This window comes from Canis lupus, chromosome 16 (assembly GCF_048164855.1).
Source record: "Canis lupus baileyi chromosome 16, mCanLup2.hap1, whole genome shotgun sequence".
Classification (NCBI taxonomy): Eukaryota; Metazoa; Chordata; class Mammalia; order Carnivora; family Canidae; genus Canis; species Canis lupus.
The window spans coordinates 47,420,288-47,435,318 of NC_132853.1; the positions used below are offsets into that span (position 1 = coordinate 47,420,288).

Genomic DNA, 15,031 nt, shown 5'->3' on the forward strand with positions numbered 1-15,031 from the left:
TCTAACAAGAATTTACTGCCTATTCTGAAACCTTAAAAGTCCTAGAAGAGAGCATAACTAGTAATGTCTTTGACGTTGGCCATGGCAACATTTTTCTAGATGTCTCCTGAGGCAAGTGAAATAAAAGCAAAAATAAACTGTTGAGACTACATCAAACTAAAAAGCGTCTGCACAGCAAAGTAAACAATCAGCAAAACTAAAAGACAATCTACTGAACAAGAGAAAATATTTGCAAATGACATATCAGATAAAGAGATAGTACCCAAAATTTATACATAAACAGATACAACTTAATACCAAAAAAACGCAAATAATCCAATTTAAAAATGGGCCAAAGTGGGATGCCTTGATGGCTCGGTCAGTTAAACATCCAATTCTTGATTTTGACTCAGGTCATGGTCCAGGGGTCCTGAGATGAAGCCTCAAGTGTTCCACACTTTGCAGGAAGTCTGCTTAAGATTCTTTCCCTCTCCCTCTGCCCCTCCTCCTGCTCTCTCACTCTCTCTCTCAAATAAAATAAATCTTTTTTAAAAGTGGGCAAATGATATGAAGTGACATTTCTCCAACAAAGACATATGGGTGCCCAAGAAACACAGGAAAAGATGCTCAACATCTTTCATCAGGAAAATGCAAATCAAAACCTTAGTAAGATATTGCCTTGTATCTGTGAGTGACTAAAATTAAAAAAAAAGAAGAAACAACAAGTGTTGGGGAGGATGTGAAGAAAAAGAAACCATCGTTCACTGTTGGTAGAAATGCAAACTAGTGTAGCCACTGCAGAAAACAGTATCAATGTTCCTCAAAAAATTAAAAATAAAACTACCCTATGATCCAGTAATTGCATTGCTAGGTATTTACCCAAAAATCACAAAAACACTACTTCAAAGGGATATATTTATTGCAGCATTATTTACAATAGCCAAATTACAGTATCAGCCCAAGTGTCATTGATAGATAATTGAATAAAGAAGAGATGTTATATATAAGCTGTGGAAGATTATCAGCCATTAAAGAAATGAAATCTTTAAAAAAAATTTTTAAATAAAAAGAAATTATAAAAAAAAGGGCAGCCCCGGTGGCGCAGCGGTTTGGCACTGCCTGCAGCCAGGGGTGTGATCCTGGAGACCCAGGATAGAGTCCCACATCGGGCTCCCTGCGTGGAGCCTTCTCTCTCTGCCTCTCTCTCTCTGTGTCTATGAATAAATAAATAAAATATTTTAAAAATAAATAATTAGGGGATCCCTGGGTGGCGCAGCGGTTTGGCGCCTGCCTTTGGCCCAGGGCGCGGTCCTGGAGATCTGGGATCGAGTCCCACGTCGGGCTCCCGGTGCATGGAGCCTGCTTCTCCCTCTGCCTGTGTCTCTGCCTCTCTCTCTCTCTCTCTCTCTCTCACTGTGTGCCTATCATAAATAAATAAAAGTTTAAAAAAAAATTTAAAAAATAAATAAATAATTAAAAATTAAAAAGAAAATAAAAATGAAATCTTGCCATTTGCAACAACATGGATAGAGCTAGAGAGTATAATGCTAAGCAAAATAAGTCAGAGAAAGAGACTGTGTTTCACTTGTATATGGGGTTTAAGAAACAAAACAAACAAGCAAAGTAAAAAGACAAATCAAGAAACAGACTCTTAAAAAAAAAAAAAAAAAAAAAAAAAAAAGAAACAGACTCTTAACTATAGAGAACATACTGATGGTTACCAGAGGGTAGGTGGGTGGGAGGATGTGGGAAATGGGTGATGCGGATTAAAAATAGGCTTACCGTGATGAGCACTGAGAAATGTATAGAATTGTTGAATCACTATATTGTACACCTGAAAATGATATAACGTGGTATGTTAATTATACTGGAATTAAAATTTAATTTAAAAAAAAAGTAATGAACTTATATTGATTTGAACCAGTGAGTGCTCAGGTAGGATGTTTAAGTCCCTTAAAATATAGATGTGGGAGGGGTACTGGGTGGCTCAGTCTCTTAAGCATCCAACTCTACATTTCAGCTTAGGTCCTGATCTCAGGGTTGTGAGATCAAGCCCTGAGTTGGGCTCCACACTCAGCACAGTGTCTGCTTGTGACTCGCCCTCTCCCTCTAACCCCCACTCCTCCTCTAAAATAAATAAACTTTTGTAAAAAAAAAAAAAAAAAAGAGAGAGAGAGAGAGAGAGAATGTGGGAGGTAACATTGAGAAAAAAAGTAAATAGTAAATCCAGGGTGCCTGGGTGGCTCAGTGAGTTGAGCAGCTAACTTGATTTCAGCTCAGGTCATGATCTCAGGGTACTGGGTTTGAGCCCTATGTCAGACCCTGCACTCAGCAGAGAGTCTGCTTAAGGATTCTCTCCCTCTCCCCTCCCCCACCCTTGCAACTCATGCTTTCTCTCTTTAAAATAAATATATAAATCTTTTTTTAAGTAGTAAATTATTGGTATCTTACCCTCTTGCTTCTGCCTTCCCATTGAGGACCACCCAAACAAACCAGACAATATATTCTTCAAAACATCTGCTTGAACATACGCAAAAGGTTAACAACAGTGAAAAACAACCAGGTAAACAGAACAGAAAGGTAAATCTGAAATGTGGGGCTACCCTATAGCCCTTTGCTTCTGACAACAGCTCTTGGAGTCCAGAGTAAGTATCACCTTAAACCCATTAGGATAACTGTTATCAAAAGGCGGGGGTGGGGGGTGGGGGGGGATGGCTGACTGAGTACTTCAGTCAGTTAAGCGTCCATAATCCCAGGATCCTGGGACTAAGTCCTGCATCTGGCTCCTTAGCAGGGAGCCTGTTTCTCCCTCTACCTACCACTCCCTCTGCTTGTGCGCCTGCACTCTCTCTTTCAAAAAAAAAAAAAATAAATTTTTAAAAAATAATTTAAGAAGAAAGAAAAAGGGCAGCCCCGGTGGCTTAGCAGTTTAGCTCAACCTTCAGCCCAGAGTGTGATCCTGGAGTCCCGGGATCGAGTCCCATGTCGGGCTCCCTGCATGGAGCCTGCTTCTCCCTCTGCCTGTGTCTCTGCCTCTCTCTGTATGTCTCTCATGAATAAATAAATAAAATCTTAAAAAAAAAAAAAAAGAAAAGAAAGAAAGAGGGATGCCTGGGTGGCTCAGCAGTTGGGCATCTGCCTTTGGCTTAGGGGGTGATCCTAGAGTCATGGAATCAAGTCCCACATCGGGCTCCCTGCATGGAGCCTGCTTCTCCCTCTGCCTCTGTCTCTGCCTCTCTCTCTCACACACTTTCTCTCTCTCTCTCTCTCTCTCTCTCTCTCTGGTCTCTCTGTCTCTCATGAATAAGTAAATAAAATATTTTTAAAAAGAAAGAAAGAAGCCATGTGCTTTGCTAGTGGGAATATAAATTTGTGCAGCCACTATGGAAAACACTATGGCAGTTCCTGAAAAGATTAAACAGAATTACCATATGACCCAGCAATTCCACTATGAGGTACTTACCCAAAGAAGTGAAAGCAAGGACTTAAACAGGTTTTTTTGTTGTGATTGTTTCTTTGTAAATAGGCTCCACACAGAGTGTGGAGCCCAATGCAGGGCTTGAATTCATGACCCTGAGATCAAGACCTGGGTGTTTGTTTGTTTGTTTTTTAAAGATTTTATTTATTTACTCATGAGAGACACACAGAGAGAGAGAGGCAGAGACACAGGCAGAGGGAGAAGCAGGCTCCATGCAGGGAGCCTGACAGGGGACTCGATTCTGGGTCTCCAGGACCACGCCCTGGGCTGAAGGCGACGCTAAACCACTGAGCCACCAGGGCTGCCCCAAGACCTGGATGTTTAACCATCTGAGCCACCCAGGCGCCCCTCAAACAGGTATCTGTACACCTATGTTTACATGGGCATTATTCACAAGACCAAAAACATAGAAGCCACCCAAGTATCTGCCAACATATGAATGGATTAAAAAAATGACCTATGCATGCAATGGAATACTATCCAGCCTCACTAAGTAAAGCTACAACATGGATGGACCTTGTGGACATTATGCTAAGTGAAATAAACCAATACCATAAAAGCAAATTATGTATGATTCTATTTGTATAATATACCTAAATTAATCAAATTCAAAAGTGGGGAATTCCAAGGGGCTAGTGGGAGGAGAGATTAGGGAATTATTGTTAAACAGATATAGTTTTCAATTTGGTGAGAAAGAATTCTGGAGAAATTTCACAAACAGTGTGAATACACAACACTCCTGAACTGTACACTTTAAAAATGATTAAATTGGTAAATTTTACATGTTTTTTACCACAATAAAAAGAAATAAAAATACATTTCTCATAGTTAAGATGGCAAATTCTATGTTATGTTATTTTACCACAAGTTTTTAAATAAAAACAAATTTTAAAAAGACACTCTATGCAAAAACTAACCAAAAGAAAATAGGCTTTAAAAAAAAAAAAAGAAAGAAAGAAAGTAGGCTTTATGGCATAAAGCTTTACTAGAAATGTTTATGAGGGACAACTCATAATGATAATATGCTTAATTCACCAAGAAGATATAACAATTCTAAATTTGTGTGAATCTAATACACATATCATCAAAATATAGAGCAAAAGCAGGAGCGCCTGGGTGGCTCAGTCCTTTAAGTGTCTGCTTTCAGCTCAGGCCATAATCCCCAAGATCAGGCCCCACATGAAGCCCCCTGCTCAAAGGGAAGTCTGCTTCTCCATCTCCCACTCACCCTCCCCCACCCAGCTTGGGCTCTCCATCACTCGCTCTGCCTCAAATAAATAAATAAAATATTTCTTTTTTTTTTTTAAATAAAATATTTCTAAAAAGAAAAAGAAAAAGCATGGACAGGATTGCAAGAAACTAGAGACAAAACTACAATTCTAGCAGAAGATAATGTGTATAAGCAACTATTAGAACAGATGAAAAGTAGTAAGCAATCGATTTGGACAACTGAATAAGCAAACTTTACCTAATAGATATATATAGAATACTATACTCATAACTGCAGGTCACAAATTCTTTTTAAGTGAACATGGAATGTTTATGAAAATGCCAGGCAATATAGCAAGTCTCAACAAATTTCAAATGGTCTAAATTATACAGAGTACATTCTCAGACAATGATGCAATTAAGCTAGAAAATGAGAAGAAAAAAGGTAAGTAAAAAAAAAAAAAAAAAAAAAACAACCCTACATATTTGAAAACTATTCCTAATTAACTCATGAATTTAAAAAAATAAATCACACTGGGAATTAGAAAATAAACTGAAAGTTTTTAAAAATACTAAATCCTGGGGATTCCCTGGGTGGCTCAGCGGTTTAGCGCCTGCCTTTGGCCCAGGGTGTGATCCTGGAGTGCCAGGATCGAGTCCCACGTCAGGCTCCCAGCATGGAGCCTGCTTCTCCCTCCTCCCGTGTCTCTGCCTCTCTCTCTCTCTCTCTCTCTATGTCTATCATAAAATAAATAAATATATCTTTAAAAAAAAAAAACTAAATCCTCACATTAAGATGTAGTAAGAGCCATGCTAACGTGTAGTTTTTTGGTTTTTTTTTTTAATGCATGTAATAGAAAATAAGACAAGAATAAGCAGTATTCTTCATGAAAAGTTAGAAAAAGAACAGCTAATTAAGCACAATAAAAGTGCAAATAAATGGAAATATAGTCAAAAGTTAATTCTTTGGAAAGACTAATAAAATTAATAAACCCTTGGTGAAACCAATTTCAAAGAGCACAAATAATGCCAAAAAATTTAAAAGGGAACATTTCTACAGATTTTTCAATCATTAAAAAGATAATGAGACAGACAATACTATGAGCAGCTTTAGGCCAATAAGTCTAAAAATGTGATTAAAAGAGACAAATTACTTTAAAATACAGTTTGCCAAATTGGCACAATAAGAAACATAACAGTTAAGTAGTCTCTACTGCTTAAAATTACATCTATAGGGGTACCTGGGTGGCTCATTGGTTGAGTGTCTGCCTTTGGCTCAGGTCATGATCCCAGGGTCCTAGGATCAAGTCCCACATCGGGCTCCCTGTATGGAGCATGCTTCTCCCTTTGCTCATATATCTTCCTCTCTTTGTGTGTCTCTCATGAATAAATAAATAAAATATTTAAAAACATAAAAAATAAAATAAAATTACATCTATAATTTAAGATCTTTAGGAACACCCAGCTGGCTCAGTCAGTAAAGGATGCAACTCTTGATCTGGGGATTGTGAGTTTGAGCTCCACGTTGGGTATAGAAATTACTTTAAAAAAATTTTTTTTTAATCTTAAAAATAAAAATGGCACCAATCTTAGACAAACTCCTTCAGAGAATAGGAAAAGAAAATAATCCTTGGGATCCCTGGGTGGCGCAGCGGTTTGGCGCCTGCCTTTGGCCCAGGGCCCGATCCTGGAGACCCGGGATCGAATCCCACGTTGGGCTCCCGGTGCATGGAGCCTGCTTCTCCCTCTGCGTATGTCTCTGCCTCTCTCTCTCTCTCTCTCTCTGTGTGACTATCATAAATAAATAAAAATTTAAAAAAAAAAAAAAGAGAGAAAAAAAAAATAATCCTTAACTCATTCTGAGGCCCACATAACCTTGATACCAAAAACTAAAAAAAAAAAAAAGAAAGAAAGAAAAAGAAAAGAAAATAGGCTAATCTCAGTCATAAACTTAGATTGCAAAACTTCAGAACAAACAACCAGCCAAGTGAATACAGCAGTATACGAAGATAAAACCTCACTGCCAACATGGGCTTATGGTAGGAATGTTAGCTTGGCTTAACATGTCAAAAATCGTTCAGTGTACTTAACCGTATTAATGGACAAAAAGGGAAGAATCATATGATCACGTTAAAAGATGTAGGAAAGTGTTGAATACATTCGACACCACTTACGATTTTTTTTAAATATGTGTACTAGCAAAGTGGAAATAGAAAAGAGTTTTCTCAACTTGATCTAAGGTTGTACAAAACCTCCAACAAAGTGTAGGTGTACGAAAACCTACAAGCATTATACCAAGTAGTGAAATATTGAAAGTTCTCCCGTTGGATTAGAAGAGAAACAAGGATGCCTGTTTGACCACTTCTTTTTTTTTTTTTCTTTTAAAGTAAGCTCTAGGGACGCCTGGGTGGCTCAGCAGTTGAGTGTCTGCCTAGGGCCCAGGGCATGATCCTGGAGTCCCTGGATCGAGTCCCACATTGGGCTCCCTGTATGGAGCCTGCTTCTCTCTCTGCCTGTGCCTCTGCCTCTGTGTCTCTGTGTCTCTCATGAATGAAAGAATGAATGAATGAATGAATGAATGAATAAATAAATAATCTTTTAAAAAATAATAATAAAGTAATCTGTACACCCAACATGGAGCTTGAACTCACAACCCTGAGATCAAGAGTCATCTGCTCCCCTGACTGAGCCAACCAGGCACCCCTGCTTTGACCACTTCTGCCCAGCATCATAATGAAGGGCCAAACCAGTGCAGTGATTAGTACAAGAAAAAAGTAAAACATGTAAGTCTGAAAAGGAAGAGCTATCCTTGTTCACAAGATGACCTGATTATGTATATAGAAAAACCCACAGGTACATAATCAGAATTAATAAGTGAGTTTAGGAAGCTTGCTAATATCAATATTAAAATGTATTTCTGAAAATAAATAAAATAAAATGTATTTCTGCATAATAGTATATACTACTTAAAGCAATAATCGGATAAATTATAAAAAGCTTAAAAAGATACCACTGGGGGGAGGGGGCCTGGGTGGGTCAGTCAGTGAGGCCTTTGGCTCAGGTCATGATGCCAAGATCCTGGGATTGAGTCCCATGTCAGACTCCCTGCTCAGCAGGGACCCTGCTTCTCCCTCTCCCTCTGCCCCTTCCTACCTCTGCTCCTTCTCACACATGCTCTCTCGCTCTCGCTCTCTCTCAAATAAATAAACAAAATCTTAAAAAAAAAAAAAAAAAAAAGGGATCCCTGGGTGGTGCAGCAGTTTAGCGCCTGCCTTTAGCCCAGGGCGCGATCCTGGAGACCCGGGATCGAATCCCACATCGGGCTCCCGGTGCATGGGGCCTGCTTCTCCCTCTGCCTGTGTCTCTGCCTCTCTCTCTCTCTCTCTCTCTCTGTGACTATCATAAATTTAAAAAAAAAGAAAGAAAAAAGAAAAAGATACCACAGTGTCAAATTACTATGTCACGGAGTACATAGTAATAAGTCTAATATACCAGACTTCTATGTAAAACTAAACATTATTGAAAGAAAGGCAAATCTAAAGACAACTGCGTGACAGACATGGAAATGTCACCTAGATGCCCTCAAGAAGGGACTTTCTGCTCAGCCATGCAGTGATCCACACACAGCCTCCAGCTTCCAGCTCCTTCAGGATCTGTCTCAGGTGCAGAGCTGCCTTGCCTCAAGGCACATGGCTCCCAGGGCAGCACACATCCAGTAACTGAATGGGACAGGAACATAAAAGTGCCATTAAGACCTCGTACAGGACATTCCAAAGCCCTTGAGACTGAAGGCAACATTCTGCCACATTATTGACTGAAGCTTTGTTGGGCTGGCATCACTGTTTTGACTCCTTCCTTTGCCTAGATCTTGCTGCCTCCCCTTCCTCCCCCAAGTACCTATCCCTATAAACATCCTGCACCCCACACTCTGCCTCTGACTCTGCCTCTGCTTCAGAAGACTCTAACCCATGACAGCTGACACCAGGAGTTTGAGAGAGCAGACAAAGAGATGGATTTGGAACAGGCTGCCAAGGAGGGCCCCATCTCTGTTGAGTTGGTGTTAAGTAGGTGGGTCTTAAGACAGCCCCTGGCACAAGCCTTAATATTGGTACCTGAGAAGTACAGGTCAAAGGGAAAGCACTAGCAAAAGTGGTATATCAGACACTTGAGACTTCTACAGAGAAAAGAGATTTGGAGGCCCATTGGTAAGCATCATGAATGTTCTACAAGAAGATGACGCACAGCAGAATGTAATAAGCAATAGTAAGCCAGGCGTGAAAACCAGCCCCCTTGGTTGCATATAATGAAGCTCTCATCGCCTGCCATGCGAGGCAGAAAAAGCTAAGGACCAAGCCAAAGGACATTAAGCACTCAACAAAGGCAAAGTCTTTTGTGTCTGGACTCTAGATGAGATACAAACATGTGACAATGGCTCTGAAGATTTTGACTCTCTAGACTCGTGTGAACCTTCTGGTGCTGCAGAAGTGGCTCGTCATCTCCAAACCTCCCTGCAAGAGCTAGCACTCCATGCTGGAACACCATGCAGAAGCCTCTCCCTGTGAGGGAGTATAGGCTCCTCTGAGAAGCCCCCTCCTCAGCCACTTTGCCTATAACCAGCATAACACCACATATGCCAGCCAGGGATATGCTAAGGGACCATACACCACAAAAGGGTGGCAACCTTGCCGGTAGGCAGTGACAGCAGCCAGAGACTTGCATTCTATGAGTGCTTGATCAAAGGGGCCAGAACAGGGGCACCTGAGAGGCTCAATTGGTTGTGTCTGCCTTTGGCTTGGATTGTGATTTCCAGGTCCTGGAATCAAGTTCCCCATCAGGCTTCCTTCTCACCGGGAAATCTTATTCTCTCTGTCTCTCTCCCTCTGCCCCTCCCACTGCTCATTCTTGTTCTCTGTCTCTCTTTCTCTCTCATAAATAAATTTAAAAGTTACGCCTGGATGGCTCAGCGGTTGGGCAGCTGCCTTCAGCTCGGGTCATGATCCTGGAATCGGGGATTGAGTCCCACATCAGGCTCTTGTGAGGAGCCTGCTTCTCCCTCTGCCTATGTCTCTGCCTCTCTCTCTGTGTGTCTCTCATGAATAAATAAATCTTTAAAAATAAATAAATAAATAAATTTAAAAGGAGGAGGAGAAGATAAAATTGGGTAAAGAGGAGTCTTGTTTTTTTTTTTTAAGGATTTTTATTTAGTTATGAGAGACAGAGACATAGGCAGAGGGAGAAGCAGGCTCCATGGGGGGAGCCCGATGTGGGACTTGATCCCAGGTCTCCAGGATCATGCCCTGGGCTGAAGGCAGGTGCCAATCCGCTGGGCCACCGGGGCTGCCCAAGAGGAGTCTTGTTGACTTGAGAGTGCTCTGCGGAGATACAGGACTTAATGTTCGGGTAAGGATCCAGTATTGCCGTGATAGAAGGTGAAGTGAGTTGAAAGGTATTAGGAACACTGAATTGCAAGACTCACTAGATGTTTGTTGTGTCTCACAGAAAGGCTCAAAGGACATAGTATTTACCAGGCCATAAGGAATGTGTCAGTTAGGAGGTCACCACCTCCACCAAGAAGTTCAATAGGGCAGGTAGTTAAAGAACTAAGAGACTGATTTTTTTCATTTTATTTCATTTTAATTCTCATTTCAAAAGTGACAAGTAGGGCAGCCCCTGTGGCGCAGTGGTTTAGCGCCGCCTGCAGCCCGGGGCGTGATCCTGGAGACCCTGGATCGAGTCCCACATCAGGCTCTCTGTATGATGCCTGCTTCTCCTTCTGCCTGTGTCTCTGCCTCTCTCTCTCTCTGTCTCTATGAATAAATAAAAAATATTTAAAAAAAAAAAAAAAGTGACAAGTAGGGATCCCTGGGTGGCGCAGCGGTTTAGCGCCTGCCTTTGGCCCAGGGCGCGATCCTGGGGATCCAGGATCGAATCCCACGTCGGGCTTCCGGTGCATGGAGCCTGCTTCTCCCTCTGCCTGTGTCTCTGCCTCTCTCTCTCTCTGTGTGTGACTATCATAAATAAATAAAAGTTAAAAAAAAAAAGTGACAAGTAGCTACTATATTGGACAATTCAGAACCAGGAGATAGTCCCCAAAACTCTCTTTACAACCCAAGGATTAGAAGGACTTCTTTTTTTTTTTTAATAATTTTTTTAAGATTTTATTTATTCATTCATGAGAGACATAGAGAGAGAGGCAGAGACACAGGCAGAGGGAGAAGCAGGCTCCACGCAGGGAGCCGGACGTGGGACTCGATTCCAGGTCCCCAGGATCACACCCCGGGCTGAAGGCAGCACCAAACCGCTGAGCCACCGGGGCTGCCCAAGAAGGACTTCTTTAATAGCACACACACACAAAAATACTAACCAAAAGGAAAACACTAAATTTAATTACAGTAAAATTAAGAATGTACAAGGGCACCTGGATGGCTCAGTGGTTCAGTGTCTGCCTTTGGCTCAAGGTGTGATCCCAGGGTCTTGGGATTGAGTCCCACATCAGGCTCGCCTCAGGGAGAATGCTTCTCCCTCTGCCTATATGTCTGCCTCTCTCTGTGTGTCTCTCATGAATAAATAAAATCTTAAATTAAAAAAAAAGGCATACACAAGAATGTTCATAGCAGCATAACTTATAATAGCCAAACGTTGGATAAAACCTGTTGACTGACTCAGTCAGTGGAGCATGTGACTCTTCATCTTAGGGTTGTAAGTTCAAGCCCCACAGTGAGTTTAGAGATTATTTAAAAATAAAATATTTAAGAGTACCTGGGTGGCTCAGTTGGTTAATCACCTGCCTACAGCTCAAGTAATGATCCTGGGGTTCTGAGATTGGGTCCCACCATGGCGTCCTTTCTCCCTCTCCTTCTGCTACTCCCCCTGCTTGGGCTTTCTTGCGCTCTATCTGTCAAATAAATAAATTAAATATTTAAGATAAAAATAAAAAATAAAATCTTAAAAAATATTGGTTGGGGCACCTATGGGGCTCAATCAGTTAAGTGGGGGTCATGAGATCAAGCCTTGTGTCAGGCTCTGCATTCAGCCAGGAGTCTGCTTGAGATTCTCTCCCTGCCTCTTCCCCTCCCCCTGCTGTGTGCTCTCCCTCTCTCTAAAAAAATAAATAAATATTTAAAATAAATAAATAAAAATTTTAAAATGGTTAATCTTATGTGAATTTTATCCCAATTTAAAAATAAATAAAAATGTAAAACTTTAACAAACAAGCAAAAGATTATTTTTCCTTTGGAATAAAGGCAAATATTTGTTTCTTTTCTATAATTTAAATTCAGTTAATTCACCTATAATGTATTGTTGGTTTCAGAGGTAGAAGTCATGATTCAAAAGTCTTATATAGTACCCAGTGCTCATTGTATCACCTGCCCTCCTTAATGCCCATCACCCAGTTACCCAGTCTCCCCACTCCCCTCAGTTTGTTTCCTATGATTAAGTCTCTTATGGTTTGTCTCCCTCTCTGATTTCATCTTGTTTTATTTTTTCCTTTCCTCCCCTATGATCCTCTGTTTTGATTCTTAAATTCCACATATGAGTGAGATCAGATGATACCTGTCTTTCTCTGATTGACTTATTTCACTTAGCATAATACCATCTAGTTCCATCCACGTCATTTAAAATGGCAAGATTTCATTTTGTGATGCTGAGTAATATTCCATTGCATAGGTATATACCACATCTTCTTTATCCATTCAACTGTTGACAGACATCTGGGCTCTTACCATTGTTTGGCTATTATGGACATTGCTGTTATAAACATTGGAGTGTAGGTGCCCCTTCAGATTCAGGATACATTTGTATCCTTGGAGTAAATACCCAGTAGTGCAATTACTGGATTGTAGTGCAATTGCTGGTCTCTGCATCCTCGCCAAGATCTGTTGTTTCCTGACTTGTTAATTTTTGCCATTCTGACTGGTATAAGGTGGTATCTCATTGTGGTTTTGATTTGTATTTCCTGGATGTCAAGTGACGTGAAACATTTTTTCATGAGTACATTCTTTTCTAAAAGGAAATAAATAGACTTTTAAAGTTTCTGGAAACCCTGCTGTCTCAGTCAGAAGAGCATGCAACTCTTGGTCTCAGGGTCATGAGTTTGAGCCCCACATTGGGTGTAGAAATTACTGAAAAAAAAAAAAAAAAACACCTTGGGATGCCTGGGTGGCTCAGTTGGTTAAGTGTCTGCTTGGGTCACATACATGACATACTAGGATTGAACCCCATGTCAGACTTCCAACTCAGGAGGGAATCTGCTTCTCCCTCTCCCTCTGCCCCTCCCCACCACGTACTTGCTCTCTCTCAGTCTGTCTCTCAAATAAATAAATAAAATCTTAAAAATAAAATAGGGGCATCTGGGTGGCTCAGCGTTTGAGCATCTGCCTTTGGCTCAGGGCATGATCCCTGGGTCTGGGGATCGAGTCCCACATCAGGCTCCCTGCAGGGAGCATGCTTTTTCTGCCTATGTCTCTGCGTCTCTCTCTGTGTCTCTCATGAATGAATAAATAAAATCTCTTTAAAAATAAAAATAAAATAGGGCAGCCAGGGCAGCCCGAGTGGCTCAGCGGTTTAGCGCCCCCTTCAGCCAGGGCATGATCCTGGAGACCCGGGATTGAGTCGGGCTCCCTGCATGGAGCCTGCTTCTCCCTCTGCCTGTATCTTTGCCTCTGTGTGTGTGTGTGTCTCATGAGTAAATAAATAAAATCCCTTTTTAAAAAAATCTTAAAAAAAATAAAAAATAAAAAATCTTTAAATAAATAAATAAAAATAATAAAATAAAATTTTGAAAAAATAATTTTAAAAAATTTTCTGGCACCCCTAAACCAATCAAGTTGCTTTTTTTAGGATTATACAAGGTGATTTTTTTAACTGTACAATGAGGACTTAATATATGTATATATTAGGGCACCTGGGTGGCTCAGTGGTCTAGTGTCTGCCTTGGGCTCAAGGTGTGATCCCATGGTCCTGGAGTTGAGTCCTACATCAGTCTCCCTGCAGAGAATCTGCTTCTCCCTCTGCCTATGTGTCTGCCTTTCTGTGTGTGTCTCTCATGAATAAATAAATAAAATCTAAATAATAACATATGTATCTATTGTGAAATGAATGTCATAATCAAGTCAATTAATACATCCATCACCTTACATAGTTACCTTTTTTTGGAAGGATGGTGGTGATGAGAACGCTTAAGATCTGCTCTATTAGCAAATTTCAAGTGTACTCTCTAGTCTCACTAACTATAGCCACTACACCATACATCAGATCCCCAGAGCTTCATCATCTTATGAAACTTATAAAAATGTATGCCCTCTGACAAATATCTCCCCGTTGCCCCCACCCCGCCTGCCATCTCCAGCAACTACCATTCTACTCTGGCCCTATGACTTTCTTAGATTCCACGTAGAAAGTGAGATCATGCAGTATCTATGCAGTATCTATGCAGTGTCTATGTCTGGCTTTTTTCACTTACCATAATGTTCTCCGGGCTCACCCTTGTTGCTTTTGCTTTTCAGTCTTAGATCTACCACCTTTTCTGCTCTGTGCCGGATGCTTCCAGCGTGTCTGTGTGTGAATATGCAGGGCACCTCTGTGGGGCTGCCTTTGCCTCCCTTCCCCCTGACCTTTTGCAGGCTCTCCCGTGGTGAGCGCCGCTTTGCTGAGTCTGCATTTCTGCAGGCGGTCCTCAAACTGATCACGACAGGAAGCCAGGCTTCCTGGGGTCCTGAATCAGCAGAGCAGGAAGGAAATAAAGGCCACAGAACTGTCAAAGAGGAAGAAGACAACTTGAAGGCAAAAATCCATACCTCTAAGGATAGGTCAGAGAAGAATAAAGCATGGTACGCCTGGAGTCCCATCGTCTGCACAGAGAGGCACAGACTCCAGAGCAAGGTTCCAGCAGAGCCCTTTCCTATGATCCAATGACCCGGGCAAGCCCTTTGTCTCCCTGTGCGGCAGCTTCCCCATCTGTAAAATGGGGATGATGAAAAAGCCTTTCCCACTGATTGTCCTGAGGATTATAGGCATCTCAAACCATAGCTCTGATAAGAGTAAGTCTATAAGGTTACCTCTTACTACTTTCAAATGTTTCATTTCCAGGACACCTGGGTGGCTTAGTGGTTGAACACCTGCCTCTGACTCAGGTTGTGATCCTGGGGTCCTGGGATTGAGTCCTGCTTCTCCCTCTGCCTCTCTCTCTGTGTCTCTCATGAATAAGTAAATAAAATCTTTAAAAAAAAAAAAAAAAAAAAAGTCGGGATCCCGGGGTGGCTCAACAGTTTAGCGCCTGTCTTCAGCCCGGGGTGTGATCCTGGAGCCCTGGGATTGAGTCCCACATCGGGCTCCCTGCATGGAGCCTGCTTCTCCCTCTGCCTG

General features: G+C 41.4%; 1 long non-coding RNA gene across 1 annotated transcript; it reads right to left on the reverse strand.

Moving 5' to 3' along the window:
* Nucleotides 1–924: 924 nt before the first annotated feature.
* On the reverse strand, nucleotides 925–14,377 carry LOC140606952 (uncharacterized). The gene is made up of 4 exons (XR_012009165.1): nucleotides 14,130–14,377; nucleotides 8,239–8,385; nucleotides 1,762–1,813; nucleotides 925–1,400 (listed from the first exon to the last, which is right to left on the reverse strand). It is a non-coding gene; the product is annotated as an uncharacterized lncRNA (long non-coding RNA).
* Nucleotides 14,378–15,031: the final 654 nt, after the last annotated feature.